Source organism: Myotis daubentonii, chromosome 2 (genome assembly GCF_963259705.1).
Source record: "Myotis daubentonii chromosome 2, mMyoDau2.1, whole genome shotgun sequence".
Lineage (NCBI taxonomy): Eukaryota > Metazoa > Chordata > Mammalia > Chiroptera > Vespertilionidae > Myotis > Myotis daubentonii.
Genome location: NC_081841.1, coordinates 160,038,296 through 160,051,421, shown reverse-complemented (window position 1 = coordinate 160,051,421; position 13,126 = coordinate 160,038,296). Strand labels below are relative to the sequence as shown.

The 13,126-nt window shown below is 37.1% G+C and overlaps 1 protein-coding gene across 7 annotated transcripts in view; it reads left to right on the top strand.

Moving 5' to 3' along the window:
- KLF12 (KLF transcription factor 12) overlaps positions 1 to 13,126 on the top strand; it is a 446,001-nt gene that overhangs the window by 398,187 nt on the left and 34,688 nt on the right. The gene's annotated exons all lie outside the window — the stretch shown is intronic.

Sequence of the window (13,126 nt, the reverse complement as noted above, 5' to 3'; positions counted from 1 at the left end):
TAAAGCAGACATATCAGCTGTATTTTATTTCAGTACAAAGAGGCCATAGATCTTGACATTTGGTTTTGTTTGAAGTATGGAAAAAAATATTTGTAGATGGGGAAAGAAGAATTTCCAGATAAACATGAAAGGTTCTCAGGTTGAAACTGCTTTTCAAAAGCTCTTTAAAGGTATAGATTAGTTTTATCTCTGGAATGCTTGAAATACAATCCTGCCTCAAGGAACTAGTGAATTTTAAGAATTCTCAGTGTATGATCTTTCTCCTTCTCTTGGACGTCACAACTTTCTTAGAAACCACCTTTGTTTTTATCATGAGCATAGTAGAACTTCAAAATAAGATGACTATTCTGAAATTATTGGTGATTCTAGAGCAGACTATTACCAAATGACTTTTTAGATGTGTTCCTTGGATCAACTGTTTCCAAATATACATAAATGCACATCAACCTATGCATATAACATAATATGCATGCTTTTTCTTTTGGTAGTTTTTTTTTTTTACAAGTCGTTTCTAAAGAAGTTTCCATGTAACTTTAATTGAATGGGAAAAAGTTCTTTCTAGTACTTTTTTCTTCCTTCTAAATACATTCAACTTGTTAGATAACTGTATAGTAAGTTTTTAGGCAAAGCAAAATTCTCTGGTTCTCTCAGGATCTTAAAATAGTAGCCTATTTTATGAAAGATAGTACTGATCAGACAATAGAATTTAAGACTCTACCTAAGAAGAGTTGATCCTGAGGAATATCAGTTTTCTGGAAGAATGAGTAATAGTAACAATGCAACACATGCAGTACTTGGGTAATTCATAGATGAATATGCCTCATCCATATTTGCTCATATTTTAAGCTCAGATTTTGGAAACAGTGTAGACAAAGCTGAAGAAAAGAGGACTCTACTAACAAATAAGGCTGATGTCCTTAGTTCATCTGAAATGCAACTTAGAGGGTTGAAATTACTAGCACTCTACTGTTGGTCCTCATTCTTTGTAAAGTTACTTAAGCTTTATTTTACTCATCTGTAAAATGGGATAACAATGTTATATAAATTGTTGGAAGAACTAAATGAAATGATACATGTAAAAGATTTAACAAAATATCTAACATTAAATTGCTCTACAAATGTTAGTGATTGTTAGCTATTATGATTTCAATACCAAAAAGTTTAGTAAGAGGGAAATTATTATTTGTAATACTCTCAAATACACACACACACACACACACACACACACACACACACTATCTTTAGAGTTCGGGTTTGACTGGAGTAAAGCTAGCAAGTAATTTCAAGTACTTGGTTCAATTCTTAAAATTTTCTTCTTTTTTAAGAGAAAAATTATGCATGTTTCACAGAACACCCTAAATATTCAGTTATCTTCTCCAAGTCTAATGCCTATAGCAAGAATCTGAAATAATGAGCCGTACCATTTGCTTCCAACATTTTTTTCTTTGCTTATATCTTTAAATGCCCAGCATTTTATTAAATCAACTACTAGCTCTGCTCAGCAACCACAAAACAAGAGAAAACTTGGCAGTTTGGGCTTAAAACACACCATGTCAATAGGCTTTCCATTCTCTTTTAAAAGGTCTACGTAAGTGGCTGCTGAAATGTGAAGTCTCTTGTCACTGGCAGCCTGTCTTCCATCATCACTACCTCACTCACTGCTGCACCCCCGGAGCGTAGTGCTGTGTGTGCACATAGTAGGTGCTCAGTAAATGATTATAAAATACAAAATAAGTGACAGACCTTATAATAATATCTTCTTGAGATTTTTTTAAAGCAACAGTTTAAAAAAACAAAACAAAAAAACAAAAAAAAACCACACGAAGCCTTCCATGGAATATTTAAAGAAGTAAAAGTAGTATTTTATTAATATAAGTTTATTTTTCATAAATTTAGACTAATTTATTATTTTAAAATCAACCATGAGAGCAATAGAGCTGTTGATAAACATATGAAATTTATAATTGGGGGGCCAAGTTTGAGAGTTATAGTCTTATGGTCTTAGCCTTATGTATTTGCAATAGAAATAATTCAAAATAGTGACCCTGAAGTTTTGAAGGTCCCATTGCACATGGATTTAGAGAGAATGTGTTGTTGGCCTAAGAACCATATGAATAACTGTGATCCAGGGGATTACCTGGTACAATAAGTCTTTGCTGCTATTCTTTGTAAATCTGAAAGCAAGGTTCTTGTCCTGCAAGAAAACCAGAGTTTAAGGCTTTGAAATCACAGCTATATCTGACCAACCCAAAGCTTTTGTGGATCATAGGAGCATTGTTGGTGCAACCCACTCGCAGACGTGGTGCCAGCCCCTGCAGGCTCCCTTGTCCGTGGAGGCATGGTGCGTCTCCAGGTCACGGCATGCATGAGCTTTTACTCACTCTCCTCTGTGCTCCTCGCGTTAACATCTGCTGTCTGTTTGGGCTTTGGTTTTTCTCCTATAAAATGCAGGAAAATTTCTTTCTGTTTCATGGAAACATTGTCAGGATGAATTGCAACTTTAAAAATGAATAAAACATCTTTAGAAGAAGTTTAACTTCTCAGAGGAAAGATGCTTTAGGAATGGAGGAAGTTATTATACACTTAAAAAAAGGGATATGTAAAAATGCTGCTAGCACTTGGAGGCTGTGTGCCGTTTTATGCCTCACGGTTCGCCTTTGCTCCTGGAATGCTTAGGCCGGTCTTGTGGCTGTGGAAGTCGCATGGACACTGGGGAAGCTTTGCATTCGTGAATTAACTGGCTGTCAGAACAGACGGCTCCGCTGTTTCTCCTGCATTTTCCTAAAAGTCTGTCCCCACGCTGATATGCTGCAGAGTCTCGCGCTTAGACATGTGTTAGAGCACAAAATGCTTTCCCCTCAGGACTCAGAGAGTGAGTTCCGAGAATGCTTCCCCTGACCGGGCAAAGGTCTAACTAGTTGCTTTGAAGTAACAAGCAAAGAATGGAACTCAATTCAGTCATCTTTTGAGAGACTCACACAGAAAGAAGATGTTTAATTAGCTCTTATTAATAGTGTACATATTCTTGAACTAATGTTTTTCCTGCAGAAAAACAGGTTTCAGATAAAGTTTCATATATTTTCTCAGATGTGTATATTCATGCATACAATTAGAAAAAAATAAAAGCCTTTCTAGTCTATGTTAAATTTGTTTACCCAATAAACAGGGAAAATTAAAGTGGTCCTTAGTATGAACTTTGTATCTGATTCACAAATGTTTTCTGATAACTCATGCTGATGTCATTGCTAGTAATACATTGTATTCATTAAGCTCCATAGTGACTTGTTAGGTTTATGGGCAAGTCAGCTTTTTGGAAAGGCCTCAGAACTTGCCCTCAGATAGTCTAGATCAGGAGTCCTCAAACTTTTTAAACATGGGACCAGTTCACTGTCCCTCAGACCGTTGGAGGGCCGGACTATAGTTAAAAACAAAAACAAAAAACTATGAACAAATTCCTATGCACACTGCACATATCTTATTTTGAAGTAAAAAAACAAAACGGGAACAAATATAATATTTGTATTTGCATGTGTCCCGCGGGCTGTAGTTTGAGGACCCCTGGTCTAGATAAACGACAAAAGGAAAAGAAATACATTGCATTGATTGTTAAATAAGGGACGAAATCTCAAAAATCAGTGGTACATAATCATTTATATTAGAGCATCAATTTATTTTTAGAAGTTAGTCTATAATAGAGAGAACTACAAATCAAATAAAATGTGTCATATTGCTCTAAAATTCATTTTTAGTGATAAATTTTATTGTACATTATTTTAATTTCCCTTTTTTATACATAATTGAGATAATATTGTATAAGAAAAGATAATGACAAATACTTAATGACAGTTGTTAGGGCTTGGCTGGTGACATGGGCTGTGAAAGAATTCACAACTAAAAGAAGAGATGCAGAGAGGAAGTTTATTTTTACTTTCCAAGAGAGGAAAGGGCAGGGGGAAGGTTGTGGAAACAGGGATTCTTGTTAGATGCTATAGCAGGATGCCAGATAAAGCATGGCTATGATATTAGTGAGCAGTATTCAATATTGGAATACATTTTGAAAGTTGAGCCAATGGATCCTATTGACAGGTTGTCAGTGAAAGAGAATAATCACGATAGACTCCTATTTTGTTTTGTTTTGTTTATTGTTTCTGAGCTACCGGGAGGGAAGTGGTCAGTTCCTGAGAGAGAAAACTGGGGAAGGAGTGAGTTTGGGGGGAAATATCACATGTTCAGCTCTCAGCATGTTACATTAGATATGTCTAACACAAGTAGAAGGTCAAAAAGATATGTGAGTCTGGAGCTCATGGAAGAGGAGCTATAGAAATAAAAATGGGCCACATACAAAAAGACGGTGTAGCTCTAACCGGTTTGGCTCAGTGGATAGAGCATCAGCCTGTGGACTGAAAGGTCCCAGGTTCGATTCTGGTCAGGGGCATGTACCTGGGTTGCGGGCGTATCCCCAGTGGGAGATGTGCAGGAGGCAGCTGATCGATGTTTCTCTCTCATCGATGTTTCTAACTCTCTACCCCTCTCCCTTCCTCTCTGTAAAAAGTAAAAAATAAATAAAATACAAAAGACAGTGTATGAAGCACACTATACAAAGAATGGGAATGCACACAATCACCCAGGGAAAGAGTTGAAATAGAAAAGAGAAGTGGCTGGAGGACTGAGTTCAGGGACCCCCCAGCCTTCAGAGGTGAAGAGTAGGGAAGGAACCTACAAGTGAGATGCTTTTCTCAGCAAATTTCTTGGGAGCATTTCCTCTGTCTGGCTGTTTTCGGTGATTTGGATAACACTTGCTAAAAAAGGCAGCACCCGATTCTTAATTCTATGCTGTTGGTGAGTTACGTAACTTGACTGAATCCCAGATTCCTTATCTGTAAAATGGGGTTAATAATGAAGTTATTCTGGGTGACCAGAACAATAGTCATGTCATTAACCAACCTAGAGTCCACAGGAAGAGTAGTGAGATAAGAGAAGCTAATGATTAAAATTAAGTGAAGCAACAGTAACTTCAGTCATTTCCTGAATATCCACCTATTCATACAAAGTATTGTATTTTCATAACCCTCATCCTTTTTATAATCCTGCAAGATGGGGATTATTGTTTTATAGAAAAAGATTTTAGGGAAGCTAAAAATATCCTAAGACACAACTAAACATTAATCGGCAAGATTCTTACCCTGCTGGGTCTGGGCGGTTATCTTTCAGTCCTTCTGCTGTTTCGAGCTCTTCTAATGTATAAACCACCCAGCACGCTGCCCAGGGTAATAGTGGGTACCTCAGACCTGCTGCTTTCATCGCTCCATCCTCCCCCCACTTAAGTGGATCTCTTTGAGGTCCTGAAAAACAAATGCCTATAATTAAAACCAATCAGAAAAGCAATCACCTAGGTCATCAAGTATATAAACTGCCAACTATAAACTTAGTAATATCCCTAAATTAACTTAATGAATGTTAATTGACTGAATAAACATAAACTATGCATTTTTATTCTGACTTTCTCTACAAAGTACCTAGCCTTTAGAATTACAGATTAGATAGCACTTAACGAAATCCCATTGCCATTAAATTAAATTTATTTTATGAGCTTTCTTTTATAAAACTCATTCAAGTTATCCCTGAAAATACTTCATTACCTAGTTTCTGCTACCCTTTTAAATTATTGCTTTTCTAACTAATGAAAAGAAAATGCCACTCTGTTATCTGTTAAACATAAATCTATTGTTTATGTATAGACTAATTTTAATTATTAGCTTCTCTTATCTTGCCACTCTTCCTGTGGACTCTAGGTTGGCTAATGACATTACTATTATTCCCGTCACCCAGGCTGACACGAGGGTCTCCTTTCATTCCTCCCTCTCCCTTGGCCACCACAATCCTGTCAGTCGCAAAGGACTGACACATCGACCTCTGAAATGCCTTGGAATTGCTCCCCCCTGATTCAGATTTGGTTCAGGTAGAATTCACTATCAGGGGTGGGGCACGTCCGGCCCCTGGGCAGTATAAGGCCTGCGAAATTATTTGGTCTGAACTTGCCAAGGCATTAGGTGTGAGTTAATTCAATGTTTGACCAAATATAGCAGGCTAATTTTTAAGTTGATAATTTTGTATGGCCCGCAAGTGATGTTATAAGTATCACAATTGGCCCTTGGCAGAAATAAGGTTCCCCACCTCTTAGATGATGGCAATGAATAGCCCTCTAATTAATAAAGGCTTTAACATTAATCACTTCCTCATCAATGAGTCCTACTTTCATAAGCCAGAAATTTCCTCCTAAATCTTAAAAAAAAAAAAAACAAAAAAACCTGACACCACCCTACCCAGTTTGGCTCAGGGCATAGAGCATAGGCCTGTGGAGTGAAGGGTCCCAGGTTTGATTCTGGACAAGGACACATGCCCGGGTTGTGGGCTCGATCCCCTGTAGGGGACATGCTGGAGGCAGCTGGTCAATGATTCTCTCTCTTCATTGATGTCTCTCTCTCTCTCTCTCTCTCTCTCTCTCTCTCTCCCTCTCCCTTTCCTTTTCTCTTCCTCTTCAAAATCAAGTAAAAAAAAGAAATCCTGACACTTCCAGGACCTACAAAGTGCATTTTTCTATAAGAGAACATTCACAGTCCGTGGTGCCTGGCCCTGGCCATCCTGGTCTCTCCTGCGTTCTCTTTACCACTCGCATTCCGCATACCAGTATTCATTAAGACTGACTTGTTGGTGTCCTAATTAAGCTTGTCCTGATGTTCTCAAACAGCATTAGATACTCTCTCCCTTTACTCCCATAGCACTTTATTATTCCTCTCTTTATCACACATCATTTTTATGGCTTGTATAATTATGATTTGCATATATAAGCTGGAGAAATTTTTATTATCTCAACAGCTGGCACCAAGTTCCTCTAGAACAAAACTCCCTTGATGTGGAAAATGAGCCTTTTGAAATGCTTGCAGGTAGACGGTACGCTGAACCCCACTCCCACTTCCCAGCCAAGGACTTGGATATAACCTTAGCCCCAAGGCTCTGGGTAGGGGAAAGCAGCTCTACACGTGCCAAGGGAAGGAATTTGTTGTGTTTCTCTTGAATAAAGATGAGGTGGGGGTGGGAGAAGAAATCAGAGGCGAGAGGATGCCAGAGAGATGAAGACTTGCCTGAGGCTGGGTGGGACAGTGAGCAGCACAGAGGTAGCCAAGCATGTTTTACAAACACAGGGAACACTAGGAAGAGAGAGCTGAAGCTCCAGGAGTCCCTCAACATCTGTAGCAAAAGGGCTACTAAATGCCCAGATGCGTTTATGTGGTTGTTCTTGGTGTGAAATTGAGGAAGGTGCTGATTGTAGCATTAGGATTAACGCTAGTGGCCAAGGTAGCCCTGAGAATATACTACTAAACCTCCAGAGATTTGCAGACATCTTTTAGGGGTGGAGGTTAGATTTCTTCATGTCACAGAATTACCAAATATTTCAGTCTTTTTCACCTGTTTGAGGTAAATAAATATCCAAGCCCTACACCCACAGGATTATAAACTCTCTGAAGATGCCTTTGTATGCCCACCTGCTTTCTTATGGTGAACTCACAGAAAGTATTTGCTGTTTTATTTTATTGAATCAGTAGTATTAATATGAAAAACACCACCTGGCCAGTGTTGCTCAGTGGTTGAGCGTCGACCTATGAACCAGAAGGTCACTATTTGATTCCTGGATAGGGCACATGCCCAGATTGCAGGCTCGATCCCCAGTGGGGGGCATGCGGGAGACAGCTGATCAGTGATTCTCTCTCATCATTGATGTGTCTATCTCTCCCTCTCCCTTCCTCTCTGAAATCAATAAAAATATATTTAAAAAAGAAGAAATTTGGAGAGCTAGCACTTTCCAATTCCAAAATTTACCTCAAAGCTCTAAAATCAAGACCATACGGTACTACAATAAGTGTACACATATGGAACAATGGAATATAAGTGAGAGTCCAGAAATCCGAACATTTATGGTCAATTGATTTTTGACAATTCAATGAAGAAAGAATAATCTTTTCAACAAATAATACTGGGACAACTGTGTATCCATAGGCAAGAGAATGCAATCAGACTATTTCCTTTTTTAATCCATACTAAAAATTAACTCAAAATGAATCATAGATCTACATATTAAAGCCAAACTTTTCAAACTCTTAGAAGAAACATAGGAGTAAATCTTCAAGATATTACGTTAGTTAAAGCCTTCTTAGATATGGCACCAATCACACATTCAAGTAAAGAAGTATTAAATTGGACTTAATCAAAACTTAAAACTTTTAAAGCTTTAAGGGCACAATCGAGAAAATAAAAAGACAACCCACAGATTGGGATAAAAATTTGGAAATCATATATCTGACAAGGGACTTGTATCTAGAACATAAGAAATTATACAGCTTGACAATAAAAAGACAACACAGTTTAAATATCAACAAAGAATTTGAATAGATGGTTTTCCAAAGAACACATACAAATGGCCTATGAATACATTAAAGGATGCTGAACTTCATTAGTATTTTGGTAAATGAAAATAAACACCACAATGAGATAACACTTTACACACACTGTGATGGCTGAAATTAAAAAGACAGACATAATGTGTTGGTGAGGATGGGAAGAAATTATAACTTTTTTACAATGCTGGTGAAATTCTAAAATGTTGTAGCTACTTTGAAAAACAGTTTAAAAATTCCTCAAAATATTAAACATAAAATTACCATATAATCTAGTAATTCCACTCCTACATATATACCCAAGAGAATTTAAAATGTATTTCCACACAAAATATTGTACAAATGTTCATAGCAGCATTAACCATAATAGCCAAAAAGTGGAATCAACCCAAATGTCTATCAACTAATGAATAAAAGTGGGTATATCTATACAATAGAATATCATTCAGCTATAAAGTGGAATGAAATATCAATGCATGCTACAACATGGATGAACCTTCAAAACTTTACACCAAATGCAAGAAGTTAGACACACAAAGCCACATATTTTTATGATTCTATTTTTTAGCAAATATCCAAAATAGGCTTATCCATAGAGACGGAAGGTATATTAGCAGTTGCCTAGGGCCAACGGAAGGTGAAATGACCGATAACGAGGATTGAGTTTTCCTTTTGGGTGATGGAAAAAGTTTGGAACTAGATGGAGGTTATGGTTCTACAACATTATGAATATAATGAATGATGCTGAATTGTACAATTTATAGGGCCAATTTTATGGTATGTGAATCATATATTAATAAAGTTGTTAACCAAAAGAGGAAGAAGAAGGAGCCAAAGTTTAAGAAGGTTGGAGATATATTGGACATTGAGTGATAGTCAGGTTTATGTTACTGGCTAATCTTCCTGCACCTCCACATTTGAAACACAAAAATCTGAAAATCAAAGAGATTAAATGTCCAAGATGCCATAGCTGATAAATTGTAATAAGCTATAATTCATGTCTAGATTTTCAGATTATAACCTATGCTTTTCCTACAGGAACAGCTACAAAAAAAAAAATAGGATTCTTGTGGGGTCTTTTTCTTAAAGACAGTAATATGTGAATATTAATCACAAAACTTTAATTTAGAAGTCTTCATATTAAAACCGAGATTTAAAGAATTTCATAAGACATACATTTAAAAATTACTATTTAAAATTAAATGGTTTGTGGTTGGGAGTTCAAGTGGAAAAGAAACACAGCAAATCTTAGGCTATTTGTGGCTGAGTGTCCTGGCAGCCAAAGCAAAAAAGTAAATAGGGTAGGAATTTCAGTTCTCACTATTTGATTTTTAAGAAAAAAATCAGTGTTGCCAAGCAGATTTTCCTTCATAAATAAAAATTCATATGTTCTTCTGAAGTGAACATTATAACACAGACCTTTCTTCAACCTCATTGGACAGTAGAAAAGTCCTGGTTTAAGAGTCAGGAAATGGCTCCTGGCTTCAACTCTGCTACTATGTAATTATATGGCCTTGGCACAGTAACTAATTTAATTAACTTTCTGAACCTCAGTTTCCTCATCTTCTAAATGTCCTTTAAATATGAATTTGGATCACACTGACTTACCTTCTTACTTTTCCAACATTAACTTGGCAGAGTATTCAAAAATTAAAGTCTTTGAGATGGAAAATAAACAGATTAAGTATTTTCTCCAATATATGGGAAGATTTTTATTTGTCTTCAAAATTCAAATATGTGCACATTTTGAGAAATGCCTCATTGAAGGCACCAAATCACCCTTTTGGCCAACAGAAACTCAAGTGGAACATTACCAATGAGTTTTACTTGGTCTTGTTATGAATGTATCCCCATACAAGCAGTAAAATCTGTTTTAATAATTTATATCAGCCTAAGTAGCAGCTAGTTAACTGATATAATTCCAGTGCTCTTTAACAGAACAAATCTCTAGTGTAACATTAGACCTGCTTAATGATCAGCATAAAGTAGACGGAGGCCTGTTTTGATGGTCACTTCCAAAGTTTATTTATGGTTACATTACAGTATCTCATTAGAACTGTATAGTTGGCACATTTCATATTTTTTTAATATTTAAAACACAGTCTTATTATGTACTGTCCTGGCCAGGATTACATTTATAGGACCACCTTATTAGTGAATCTGCCTTATGATAAGATCCTTCTCATATGGAAAAGTTAACCTCTTTGTATCAAATTCTGCCATAGAGCCCTGTTAAGGGGAGACTTCGGTGAATGCACTTGGTAAAGTCCTCATGCACTTGGTAAAGTCCTGTTCCCCATGCTACTTCTCCCCTTTCCTACCCTTGTAGCCACCGATAGGCCAATTTCTAGAGAGGCATGCATAAAACTGTCTTCATTCTTGAGGATTTTAAAGTTTATCTTTAATGAAAGAAGGAGAACTCATTTTTCTAACTTATCACAGTTCTAGAGAGTCTCAAAATGAGATGGGTTCAAGGGCGACACCAGTAAGATAGATGTAAAGCGCCGCCCTTTAAGGCGGTGGGCAGTGGTAGCACTCACGCCAGCCTGGGAGAACAGGGCCTTCCTTGAAGGCATTCAGATTCAAATAATCCTGTTTGGACCCAGAAAGACTTTTTAAGGTTCAAATATTCCATGAAGCTACAACTCCTGGCCTGAACAATAATTCAAACCCCAATGTTCTCTGGAGAAATTCTGTGGAAAAGTTCAGTCAGTTCTGTGTCTTCCACTTAATGTCCAGTTTAATTCAGAAATCCACGCTTGTTTCAGAGCCCTTGTTTCGCCCTAAATTATTAATAAAAGCAATCACAGCTAATGCCATTTTTTTTTGTTTTGTCTTTAAAGCTTCTGCTTAGTACAGCTTATGGTTTTACATGCTAATATCAGAACAAGAAAAGAACAGAAATTTAGGCCTGTAACAATTTTGAGTATTGTAATAGTCTATAAGTTGATGAAAAAATATTTAGTAGTAGCTGTTATATTTAAGTAGAAACATGATATACTCTGAATCTGTCTACAGACTCGCCCCAAAACAGGCCCTATTGTAAATCAATTATTTCTTAATTAGTGGATTTTTTGATTAAAATAAAACAATAATTAGAAATACATAGTCTGCTCATATGAAAAATGTACCAATTTCTAGTTGAATGTATGCTAATAATGTGAGTTTTTTGACACATTTTAGCAAAGGTATAGTCTTGGTTTATAGATTTTTGAAAATCACTACATTTTTATTGAATCCACATTAGAACATGAAGTGGTGGAATGCTTTATCACAGCTCCTGGAAAGGTTGGCAGCTACTAATCTTACAGTTTTCCAGGAGTCTGCGCCTGGGAATGGAAGCAGACTCCATGCTGGTGAATCCGCACTGCCTCGGAATGTAGCTTCTGGGGACTAGATAGTGAGTGTGTTTAAATGGCATCTTTCCCCCAATTAATATCAGAAAAGAAATTGACGTGATTTGAGGGGAGCTAGTAGAGTCTGTTATTGTATGGAAGGTAAGTACAAGGATTCCTGCATCTGAGAGCCATCTGCTGGCTAAGAGAAAGCCTGCAAAGAAAGAAAAAAAATGGTTTGTCCACATGAATAGAATCTCCAGTTCCAAAAAAGGAAGTTCCAAAAAGGGAACTTCTGGTTAAGTGAAAGACTCATTAACACACTCTCTCTCTCTCTCCCTCTCTCTCTCCCTCTCTCTCTCTCTCTCTCTCTCTCTCTCTCTCTCTCTCTCTCTCTCCCTCTCTCTCTCTCCCTCTCCCTCTTTTTTGGCTTGTGGCCTTGATATTTTATTCCCGCTGTGGTGTTTGATTTACTAGCACAAAAGTGGTTCTTATGCCCATGTCAGCAACTAATTCAGAATTCCAGTAGGTGATATTCAATGTTTTATTCAGAATAATTTTGAAATGAGCTTTGGAAAGGGTACTAAATATACTCTTTAAAACTGAATGGTCCCCTTCCCTTACGGCACTTCCATGGGGCAGACAACTTAGAATCGTTCTTGGTACAATCATAATTAACGGGCATTGCGGGTAGGAAACTAGTTCAGTGCCTTTGATGGTGAAGGAAGACGGTTGCACAGCACTGCCCAACTCTGCCTTCTAAAAACATCTATTCCCCTGCTTTTAAATGTATATTTTACAACAACCTTAAGAAAGTATTTCCATCGGTAGATTAGCATTAAATAATTATACTGAGTACCTAACGCCACTGGCAGTATTTGTGAAACATAATACTCTTAAAATTCTCAAGAGAAAAGTATATGTACATGCCTTCTTCTAGCAGGGTACATTTTCAAATGCTTTTATGGGCTGTTGTTTTCTATAACTGGGTTAGAGGGGAAACTGAAATGATACAGATTATTTTGTTACTTCTTCATATTTTATCAGATGCTGGTTTATCTTCCATGTATCTGTCTGAGTCAGGAGAATGCAATAACTAAAATTGGGGTCTATGCTCTGGTTTCTCTTCAGACCGCATAAGTCTTTTGCCTTTTAAAATTGGGGTCTAGAGTCAATTACTTGGGTTCAAATAAGTCTTGGTGTGGCCACCTATTTGTTTCAGCCTTGGCCTTCCCCTCTCTGTGCCTGCGTTTCCTCATCTGTGAAGTAGGGATAGTAAGAATAGCCTAGAGCAGTGGTTCTCAGCCTTCCTAATGCCGCGACCCTTTAATACAATTC